The sequence below is a fragment of the Nyctereutes procyonoides genome, unplaced genomic scaffold (genome assembly GCF_905146905.1).
Source record: "Nyctereutes procyonoides isolate TBG_1078 unplaced genomic scaffold, NYPRO_anot_genome, whole genome shotgun sequence".
Classification (NCBI taxonomy): domain Eukaryota; kingdom Metazoa; phylum Chordata; class Mammalia; order Carnivora; family Canidae; genus Nyctereutes; species Nyctereutes procyonoides.
Genome location: NW_026575140.1, coordinates 60,590,141 through 60,601,941, shown reverse-complemented (window position 1 = coordinate 60,601,941; position 11,801 = coordinate 60,590,141). Strand labels below are relative to the sequence as shown.

The following is an 11,801-nucleotide window of genomic DNA, read 5'->3' as shown; positions in this document are numbered from 1 at the left end:
ATGGAGCATCTCGCGATCCTCGTGCTGTTATGTCTGCCAGTCTGCTCAGCGTATCCACTGAATGAGGCAGGCAGGGAGGAGGGCGTGAACATGGATCTCGTGCAGGTAATTGTGGTGGTGCCAATGGCAGCCACTGGCAGGTTCCAGGGTGGGGTGGGGTGGGTGTGCCTGCTTGCTGTTGCAACACAAAGCATGGTGATGGGATTGGCAATTACTGTGCTGTAATAAGTTAGCTCTGGACAATGTTAAAGTGACAGAGGGGGGATGTCCCTATGTTTGAACAGAGAAGAGAAGAAAGGGGCAGGAAGGGCATAGAATTCCCCAAGGTGGTATAATAAAATACTAGCAGCTGCTTTGGGGCTAAATGAGAGGAACAAATGGGAAATTCTTTAAAATACTCTGGCTTTAGAATTTCTGATTGAAACTGTTAGGGAGGAGGAACATGATCATTTTGATTTTCAAATAATTCCAGGTAATAACGTTGTTCATGTTTAGGAAAAGGAATTTATCCCACCTCGATCTTGAACCAGATCTGCAATAACAGTGTAAATTTCTCCCCCCCTCTCTGCCTTTAAAAACCTTTCCTTTTCTAAAGCTGGATGGAGCTCCTTTACACTTCCTCGATGGGTTGCTAAGTCATCAACTATTTAATAAAGCCAATTTGAACTTTTATTTTTTAAAAGATTTATTTATTCATGAGAGACACAGAGAAAGAGACAGAGAGAGAGAGAGAAAGAGGCAGAGGCACAGGCAGAGTTAGAAGCAGGCTCCATTCCATGCAGGGAGCCCGACATGAGACTCGATCCCCGGTCTCCAGGATCACACCCTGGGCTGAAGGCGGTACTAAACTGCTGAGCCACCCGGGCTGCCCAATTTGAACTTTTAAATTATTCAGTTGAGTTTTTGTTGTTGTTATTGTTTAATACCCCATTAGCAATACCTGGAAAAGTACTACAACCTTGGGAAAGATGTGTCCCTTCTATCAGAAGAAGGGACAGTGGTCCTGTCATTGAAAAAACCCAAGAAATGCAGAAGTTCCTCGGGTTGGAAGTGACAGGGAAGGTGGACTCGGACACCCTGGAGATGATGCACAGGCCCAGGTGTGGCGTTCCTGACGTCGGTGACTTCACCACCTTCCCTGGCATGCCCAAGTGGAGGAAAACTCACCTTACTTACAGGTAATGGGTCCACAAAGGTTTTCACATTATAGCGACATTTTAAAAATTATGACCACAGGAGAAAATAATAACCCATTCAATTTTTTTCTTAAAGAATTATGAATTATACACCAGATTTGCCAAGAGATGCTGTTGATTCTGCCATTGAGAAAGCTCTGAATGTCTGGAAGGAGGTGACTCCACTTACTTTCTCCAGGACTGATGAAGGAGAGGCTGACATAAAGATTTCTTTTGCAGTTAGAGGTAGAGGAACAAAAACAAATAAAAACATGAAATGCATCCATTTAGCTGCCATTGTTGAGGGAGGGGGAGGATGGGGGATGTTCCAAAGAGATCCTAATTACCTATCTTTCCAATAAAAACATTTTCTCTGTTAGATCATGGAGACTTTAGCCCTTTTGATGGATGAGGGCGTGCTCTGGCTCATGCCTACCCACCTGGGCCCGCATTTATGGAGACGTTCACTTTGACGATGATGAAATATTGACGGAGGATAGACCAGGTGGGGCACATACCTCTCTGGATGGTCTCAAGAGTATTGTCTAATGCTATCCAAAAATAGTGTGGTTATTTAGAATGAGCAGTAAATGTAATATCCTAATAAGTACGATGTGTGATTGTTTGAGTGGTAACAACCAGAAGCACTGTTATTTCAATCATGATTGAAGAACATTTTCTGACGTCTGCATTTCTTTCTTCACTCCCAGCGAGCACAATCTGGAGGCATCTTTCCATCTTACTTCCACAGCTCAGGATGCCGTAGAGGTTTTATGATGGGCATTTCACAATGTTTTTCATTATTTTTAACTAGAAATGATAAAGGTAGAATAAACTGCATTGAATCACTTCCAACCTAAAATGAGACCCTGGGTTTCTTCTTTTCTTTCTATTTGTCTCTTTTTCTCTTAAAAAGATTATGAAAAATGCCAGAAAATAAAGGAAATTATTAAGTCATCTATTTAAGTAAGCATGTAACTATCTTCAGCGTAGGAGTTTTTTTTTCCTAAATTAGTTCTGAAAGTTTTTACTAGATTTAAATGCAATGACTAAAGTTGACTACACTTTATTTATTTATTTTGAACAGCTTCTGAAGTTTGCAAACACACAATTGAAACATTTGATATTTTCAAGATTGTTTGGATTTCTAATGCAAATGCAAAGAGCATCTTTACTGAGGGTACAAACTTGTGCTGCAAGAAATGATCTTGTTTTATTCAAACAACTATTCTTCTCTGCATAATTACTTGGAGCCTAGGTTAAATAATTTGTACTGTTAATTTCAAAAAAAATTATATAAAGAAAAGCTGAATTCAGCTGTTTTGGGGCTGCAGAAACTGTTATTGGCCATATTTCTGTTTTAAATATTGTACCTATCCCATGGTACCAACTACTGGAAAGGTTTTTAACCCTCAAAAATTATTTGATTATTTTGAAAAGGAGGAAAAACATCTCAGGCTAAAACCCACAGGAAATGAGCAGTTTTTGTTGCGTAAGAGTTTGAGGAATAACATGAATCCTCTGTGATTAATTTCAACTGAGGCTACAACTGGCACATGTTACTAAATTCGAACAATAACCAACTTTGTATTTGTAGAGACAATGAGGAGTTATATGTGTTGACATGGTAGTCTTGTACCTCCAAATAAAATATCTTTTGTGTATTTTTACCATGTTTTACCAGTGTTTACCACTGTCACTATGGATGAAGTGACCAGGCTTCCCTGTCCGAAGAGAGACCTAGGAATATGGTGAAAAACTCTCTGATTATATTGACTTCAAGTCACCTTGAAAAATAATTAAATTTCTATGAAGTAGGGAATATACCAATCAACGAACCAGTTCACAAATGAGGAGATGCCATGAGGTTCTGAAGACAGCCATACAACTGGCATGTGTTCTTCTTACACGTTTAAGGGACTAACAGCTCTTAGATTCTGAACTTTTATGATTTTTCAAATAGGAATCAATTTATTCATCGTTGCTGCTCATGAACTTGGTCATTCCCTGGGTCTCTTTCACTCGGCTGACCCTAGCACTCTGATGTACTCCTTCTATAACCTGCTCACAGACCCAGCCAGCTTCTGCCTTTCTCAAGATGATGTGGATGGCATCCAGTTCCTGTACCGTGAGTGATGCTGGAAACAATACCTATTCATTCCTGATGTTTTTTTAGGAAAGTATTACAATGACGGTCTTCAGGAAAGCTTTAAAATGCTCTGTGACATTTCATCTCAAAGCACCCTGAGAATGTTTGGGTGGCTATTGTCATCACATTTCTCCTTCTGTTTGCACCCCACATCTGTTCCCTTCAGGACCTCCCCCTGTTTCCCCTAATGACCCCGTGGTGCCCACGGAATCTGCCTCTAGGACTGGGGACACCAGCCGCATGCGACCTCACTTTGTCCTTAGACTCAATCAGCACTCTGAGGGAAGAGATCCTATTCTTTAAAGAGAGCTCAAACTAGAAATTACATTTTCCTATCTATTCTTTTGATGTACAATACTTAGAAAGGAGAACAGAGACTTGGCAGAAATGTTCAAATAAAATGTTTCCTCTACATTTTAACATCATTCAGATCTGGTTCTTGTAGCATTTTAACATCTCTTTAAAATAGTCCAGACAGTTTTTTAGCAGACTTTCAATGGATGATTCTGGGTCACCAGAATGTAAGCTGGATGAAGGCATGGGTTTTATCTGTATTGTTCACTTGTTGGTCCTCAGGGCCTGGCATATGCAGCGAGACAGTTGAATAAGCAAATGAGCAATTGCTGCATTTAACTATCATAAACCATACCACTGCTTCCAAAGGCACAGGCATCTTTAGAAGTAGAACTGTATGTTTGCGTTTACTGGCAAATGCTTCTATTTAAATTAATTAATTTTAGAAAAAGTGATATATGCTCTGACACAATATTAAAATAGCACCAGAAGACACAGAGTGAAAAAGAAAAATCTCTTTTCATGACTGACTTATGCAGAGTCTCATTCTCCTCATATGTGCTAGCACTATGACCAATCCTTTGTCTCTTTACAGAGACATTCTGTGTGCATACAAACATAAATAGGTATAGTTTTTTCCGCTACATTTTTCAAAAATATTAATGAGTGCATAATGTACATACCATTTATGGGCTTTTAGAATGATGTAGGGGCCAAGGCCCCAAAATGTGCCACTATGGCATATCAATTATTTAAAACAAAAGAGACAGCCTGGGCAGGAAGGCCACTGAGACCATCCTCTGTCCCCCTGAAAGCAAGAGATAAACATCCAGGTGAAAGGTGCCCTACCTGTGCCAGGAGGTAAAGTCATGTCCCTGTCACCACACGTGGGAAATTCAGAGCCGAGAAGGCTGTGTCAACCACTCTAATACTCTTTGCTGATGTGCTATGCCGGCCCAAAGTCTGTTCACAACTCCTTAGTATCTGAAGCTGCCAAAGCTATGTTCTCTTTGTCCTGTCAATGCCCCACAGATTTACCAGCTCTCTGCCTCCAAAGTATAACAATTGCTTGCCTTGGTCATTTCTTCAGGTCTCAGTATCTTAACATGGCCTCTGTGGGCACATAGTAAACTGTGGGGTTTTCCTCCTGTTCATCGTCATTTATTTTCAAGTTCAGCTGGAAGAGTCCCAAGGTAGAGAAGAATTCTCCTTCCCTTCAGTGAATACTACTAAAGCTGAATAATTACACTGCTGTGGGTTTCATTACCCTGGGATAGCAGGAAGGAAGATGGTCCCATACAGACTTCTGAGTCGTCATTGACTGAAAAACAGAAAGTATGTTCCTTTATGAACATATCTAAAGCAGAAAGACAATTATAATTAATTGTTATCTGTTCCAGATATTTTTGGCACAGATCTCACTGGAACCTCAACCTCGAATTTCAATTGATTTCTACATTTTGGCCCTCTCTACCCTCAGACTTGGATGCTGCATATGAAGTGTAAAGCAAAGATATCCTTTTTGTGTTTAAAGGTAAGTACTATATAAGAATTTTAATTTGTTGAAATAAATCTCATTTGCAAAAATTTCACCAAGACATGAATTTTCTCCATTAAATTAAATTTTGTATGGTTTATTACTGCAAGACTTAGTCCCGACACTAAAATAACATGTGTACAAAGAAAATTGTAAGTTTTACTTTAAAATACTCAACAAGACCTAAATAATAGATGCTGTCCCATGTTCATGAATAGAAAAGAGTAATAATGTAATATAGTAGTTATATAGTCAATATAGTAAGAATGTCAACTTACCTATACATACAAAGAATTTTCCATTTAAGTGCCAAAATATTTTTCATGGAACTTAGCGAACTAGTTCTATAACTTGTGTGGGAGGGCAAAAGCCAAGAATAGGCAGGATACTCCTGGAGAAGAATAAGATGAGGAGGAAGGTCTTGCGTCGCAGCACTTGGGTGGATGAGATAAGGCAGTGTCAGAACAAGGATGGGTGCAGTAGCTAATGGGACTTGCCAGGCCTTTGTGCTCCTGTGTCAGATTTGTCAATTGCTGTTTCCACTTCCTCCACTGTTACTACACTCTTTGAGCTGCTGTTAGTTCTTGAGTCAGTTTTGCTAACATATTTTTCTGGGAATTTATCAGCTCTGTCCGTTTTCAAATCAACTGGTATGAAAGTCTCTGAGTGTTATTTCATTATTTTAATCATTGCTGAAGTTTTGTTCTCTTTGTCCTTCCTAGTACTAAATCTTTGTGCCTCTCTCTTTACCAATCTCTGGGACAACAGGATATGTAACAATATTATTCATCCTCTCAAAGAACAAACTCTCAGTTTTGTTAATCCTCTCTATTATATTTTTATTTTTTATTTAATTAGTTTTTGTCCCCATCATTATTGCCCAGATCTGTGCTGCCGTTGAATTTATTGCTGTTTTTTATAGCTTAAACTTGGTCCTTTACTTGTAGCCCTTTCTTCTTTTCTGTTATAAACATTTATGCCTGTAAATAACCTTTTCTTCTCAGCTTTTGCTTCATTCCTACAAGTTTTGGTATTTTTGATGTTGTTCATTTTTAAGTTTTTAAAAAATTTCCATTACTAATTTTTTCCCTTGACTCTTAAGTTTCTGGGAGTATTTTTAAATGTCAAACTGTGTGAGGATTTTTCAAAATTAGCTATTTCTGACAATCTCATTTTTATGAGGAGTCATTGAAATATTGTGAAGTTTCATTGGATATTGTAAAGGGTTCTATAATTCTGAAATATTGCTATCATCCATGATTTATCTTGTACTACTTTATCCTAGCAATGTGCCAGGCAGTGTACTCGTTAGTAGAGGTCAAACCAAAAGAGAGTCATATTCTAGAGAGGGCAGCAGAGATGAAGCCAAGAGTGTTCTGTCCAGTAAGAGCTGGGATTGTGGGATTGAGGGAAGCCAGATGCTGTGGGAGCACAGAGGAAGAGCCCAAGACCTGAACCCAGAGCTCAGCAAAGACCCTTGGAGGAGATTATATTTAGGATGCATGTTGAAAGAGAAGAACTTTGCTGTATGGGCAGGGTCTAAGTGTAGAAAAGGACTTCAAAGCAGAAGGAGCTGTCTATACCAAGGGGTGACTGCATCTGGAGCTGCTCAGACAGGTACACATCACTCAATTCAGATGAAGCAAGAGAGATACACAACATATGGGCATTTTAGATTCGTTAATCTTGCAATGATACAAGAAGGAATTTGGGGTTGGCATGGAGGGCAGATGTGATGAAATAGAAGCAGAGACACTGACGGGATTCCACTGTCCTGATTCACTGAAATTTGGGTGGCTTTCTAATGTATTCTGATGAAGCACAGCCTGGACTAGTGACCATAAGATACCCAAGAGAACGTGTCCAATAAGTAATTCACTTAGTGATGCAAAGTTTACAAGAGAATTCCAAGTTAGAAAATTAGATTAAAAAGTCACCAGCAACTGTAAGAGACAGCCAGGACCAGTCATAGTAATTATAAACTACAATAAACTCTAGTATTTATAGACAACATAAGATCCAGAAAGGACAGAGACCAGAGTCACTCACCTATTCATTCACTCATTTGGGGAATATTTGTTAAATACTAGCTATCACCTGGGCATTGTGTTAGTGGTTGGAATTAAAACCAAGGCTTCCTATTTTCCACAAAAATGTACAAAAATATTTTTAAACTTTTGTCTTCACTAAAATTTCTTGGCTTTCTTTTTTTCCATAAGAAATCAGTTCTGGGCCATTAGAGAAACTGAGGTACAAACAGGTTATCCAAAAGGCATCCACAGCCCAGGTTTTCCTCCAACCATAAGGAAAATTGATGCAGCCATTTTTGACAAGGAAAAGAAGAAAACATACTTCTTTGTAGGAGACAAATACTGGCAGTACGATGTGTTTGGGATGGCTTTGTATGGAATTTTCATTAAGGAAATTATTTTCTTTCTTTCTTTAAGGATATCCTCCACTCCCACCCTCTAACTTGCTCGAACTTCCAACTTTCTGATTATGGAGAAGACAACTGACAGTTACTTGAATTCTCAGATATAATAAAGCACTGTCTGAATGGCTGGGCCCTGGGTCCTAAATCCAGATACCAGAAGACATCAGGAGAAGCTACCTGAGGTACAGACAACAGGCCACCAGAGGAAGCCCAGATGTATCAGGCTGTAGAGACAAGGTCTACAGGGCAGGTGTGATAGATAACTGGAAGATTTTTAGCCAAATGATTAATTCACTTTGCATCTAATGTGTGTGCAGTCCTCATGTATTCGTGGTGGAAGAGCACTGGGGGTCTGTGTCGATGCTTAGAAAATTGACCTCAGACATACATATATGGAACCTCCGTGGAATAGCATGATACTCATCTCCCTGGAGGAAATGTTGGTTTCTGTGCTAAGCCTACAGTCCAGGAAAGTCATACATTTTTGTATGTATAACATAAAAATGTTTAACGCTAGTTTCCCCTACTTGAGAACGATCTGGGATTCCACACTGGAGCAGTAACATATCATACCATCGTATGTAATGGAGCCTCTGCACGAGGTTGAGCTGTAACTTCTTTCACTTGGTACATATTTGATGAAAACAGCCAGTCCACGGAGCAAGGCTTCCCAGACTAATCGTGGATGACTTTCAGGGGTTGAGCCAATGGTTGATGCTGTATTTCAGGAGTTTGGTAAGGAGGCACTCCTTTCGTTGCCATTGGGGATACTCAGGAGCATTTTATGGAATCAAAATAATGTGGAGAATCAAAGCAATGTTCAAATCATCAGTGCTATAGCCTTTTTACTCCAAATTTCTGAACATTTTAACTTTCTAATTTGTGCAAATTGAGTTGAAATTTTATTTTTCCTGAATAGTTTCCAAGTCTCTCTGTTTCATACCTGAACATAAAATCAAAGGGTACTTCCTCACATCATAGCTGTTATTACTCAGGTCACTGTGTTGGTATAAAAATGCCACCAGATGTGAACTAGGGTTACTATTGGTGGGTTATCATTTTCCTCTCTCGTCCTCTTGCTTGTTCTTTCCCATCCTATCCCAGGGGGGTCTGTTGCAGTCTGCAATTGCCTGCAATAAATAATTCATCTGTAAATAAATAGTAGTCTTCCCATGTGTTCAAAATAGACAAAATTTGATTCCTAGTAACGAGCAAATGGGAGGGTAACATTTGTGCTCATTCTGAAGAAATTTTGCCAGGAGATGCCAGAACTTGACATTCATAATGCTAAGGAGACTCGTGATCTTACTGCTAAGATACCTTGACTTTAGTGTGCACAGAGCTTGAAATGGACCTGAGTGCTTTGTATTGTTGGCCTTAATGTCCTGGGTCCAATTGCCTCCCAAGCTGCACTTCAGGACTGAGTAGAGGAGTATTTAAAATACCATTGAGGGCAGCCCAGCGGTTTAGCGCCACCTGCAACTCGGGATGTGATCCTGGAAACCCGGGACCAAGTCCCACCTCGGGCTCCCTGCAGAGAGCCTGCTTCTCCCTCTGCCTGTGTCTCTCTCTCTCTCTCCGAATAAATAAATAAAATCTTAAAAAAAAATAAAATAAAATACCATCGAATTTTATCAGTTTGGAGGTAGTATAATCTAATGTTTTAGAGCACTGGCTTTGAAGTCAGATGAGATGGAGTTCTCCCTCCATGTTTCATTAGAGATGTTACCTTGGGGAAACTGCAAAATCTCCCTAATTCTCATCTTTGTCCTCATTAGTGACATCTCACACTTTTCCAGTAAGGATATAAGAGATGCACAGAGTAACCACTTCTTAAATGCCATTCATTATTATCACTCTTATTCTGAGTTATGCATGTTGCAAAATTGATTTGCTTGAAAATGTCTCATTATTTTCCTCATCTATATTTATAGGGTTTTTCTATTTCTTCAGAGGATCGTTACAGTTTGAGTTTGACCCTAATGCCAAGGTGGTGACACATAAATTGAAGAGTAACAACTGGTTATATTGTTAGATGAGAAATGAAGGAAATAGATTCAAATGAATATAATAAGTATTCACCTAATTCATGATAAGTTAAAATGATGAACTTTTCCTACCTGTGCAGTGGCCAAAGAAGATGAGTCTTGTAGACAATTTCCTGTGTCACGGAACACTTATCTGGACCACTTCACTTGCCGTTAGGTTATATTGAATAGAAGTGGGAGGCATCCATCTGCACTAGTCAGAGAATGTATCTCCATGGGTGTTTTATTTTCTATTTAATAAAGATTTTTATTTTTGGCCTGTTCCTTCTTTCTAGAGTAATTCATTTTTAATATAATGACCACAGTGTGGACTGAGCACTTAACAGATGTTCTGCGAGTGGGTATAGTGGGAACACACACTCTGTGGATGGAGCATCTGACTGTCATGTACCCTCTTCCATTCTCTCCATCAGTAGGATGTTTATTTTTGCCCCCAGATATTGTAAAAATTCCTTGCACACCTAAGGAAGAAAGAGCTTAGTCAAAATAGTCTTGTAAGACTGGCTCTGGACAAAGTTGAGAAGTAGAATATTCTAGAATAGTGGAGCTTAAAAAGCTAGCAAATCAGCTAGTGCACATTATCATTTACCGATGAGACAGCAAAACTAGCTTGGAATCCAGTTGTCTTTTTTTTTAACCCAAATATTATTCCAGTGGTGCTCGGTGACTGCCCTGGAGACCAAATTTCTCATATCATCCTTCTTCTTTCATTAAAATATTCTCTTGTTCCCATTTTATGGCTGGAAATAGTGATAATAGTGTCTGTGGACATGCCAACTGTATGACAGGTGTTATCATCACTAAGTTGTATGCCTCACACCATACCAGGTACCCCACAGAGACTTGTTCATTCTTTTACTGATTCACTTAAATGACACTCACTGTCTTGAATACAATGCATGGGAGAGTGAGGAAAACTCATTGAATCCAAACTCTGAATTCTGTCTGGTGGGAGTAGAAGTCAAGAAGTCAAACACAAGGAACACAAATTAATAGATAATTATAAACTATAAAGATGCTATTGAAGAAATGACACAATGGTAAGGGAGGTTAAATAATGTTGGGGGTGAAAGGAAGTTACCAGCTGGAGTCTAGTTATCCAAAAATGTCTCCCCAAGATAATAATGAAAGCAGGGGGGAAGCATCTAAATTCAGCAAGCCAGGCCAGGTGGGTGGGAGGAGATACACCATTCTAGGAAGAGAACCTGTAAAATAATGTCAAGGCTCAGAGGGAGAAAAATCCTGGCGTGTTCAAGGAACTAAGAGAAAGTGTGTGCCTGAGCTATGTGTTGGAGGGTGGATATGGAGTAAGAAGGCATTAGACAGGTAGTCCAATCATATCCAGTGAATTAAAGAACTATACCTTATTTTAAGTACATTATGGAATTTTTTTTTTATGATAGTCACACCGAGAGAGTGAGAGAGAGAGAGGCAGAGACACAGGCAGAGGGAGAAGCAGGCTCCATGCACCAGGAGCCCGATGTGGGATTCGATCACGGGCCTCTAGGATCGCGCCCCGGGCCAAAGGCAGACGCTAAACCACTGCGCCACCCAGGGATCCCCATTATGGATTTGTTGAAAGAATTACTAAGCAGTAAAGCAACACAAGCCAGCATGTATGTTGAATGACCACTTTGACTAGAGAGAATTGGAAGGAAGTAATGTTACAAGTTGGAGGACAGGTTAAAGGATGCTTATAGGTGATGGGAGATCGGGATACAAGATGAACTTGAGATTTAACATCATTCAGATTCAGTGGTCAGCTGATTAGGAGGGCAAGGAAGGTGTTCAGAACAACGGCTGGGTTTCCAGTGTGAGCTGGAGTAGCTGTGCCTCTAAGGTAGTTTTGTGGGAGATGGTTTAGAGCGAGGAAGAACCATCTCATTCTTCAAATTTAGAAATTCCTGTGAGGTAACCAAGTGAAGTCATCAACAGGCCATTTGATAAAGGAAGATGGAGTCCAGCACACAGGACATTAAGCTGTGGGAGACGGGGGGGATGTGTTGAAGTCATGGGAATAGGTAAGGGTAGATGGAGAGGCTGCAGGTTAAAGAGGCTGTTGAGGGACTGAATCCTATGGCACGAATGTCACTCAGGCTGGAAAAAATAACTCTCATGTCTCTGTGGATAAGACTAAAAGCCCACCATGGTGTTCTGATGGGAT

At 39.8% G+C, this 11,801-nt stretch overlaps 1 pseudogene; it reads left to right on the top strand.

Moving 5' to 3' along the window:
- Window positions 1-9,624, top strand: LOC129497650 (stromelysin-1-like; annotated as a pseudogene).
- Window positions 9,625-11,801: the final 2,177 nt, after the last annotated feature.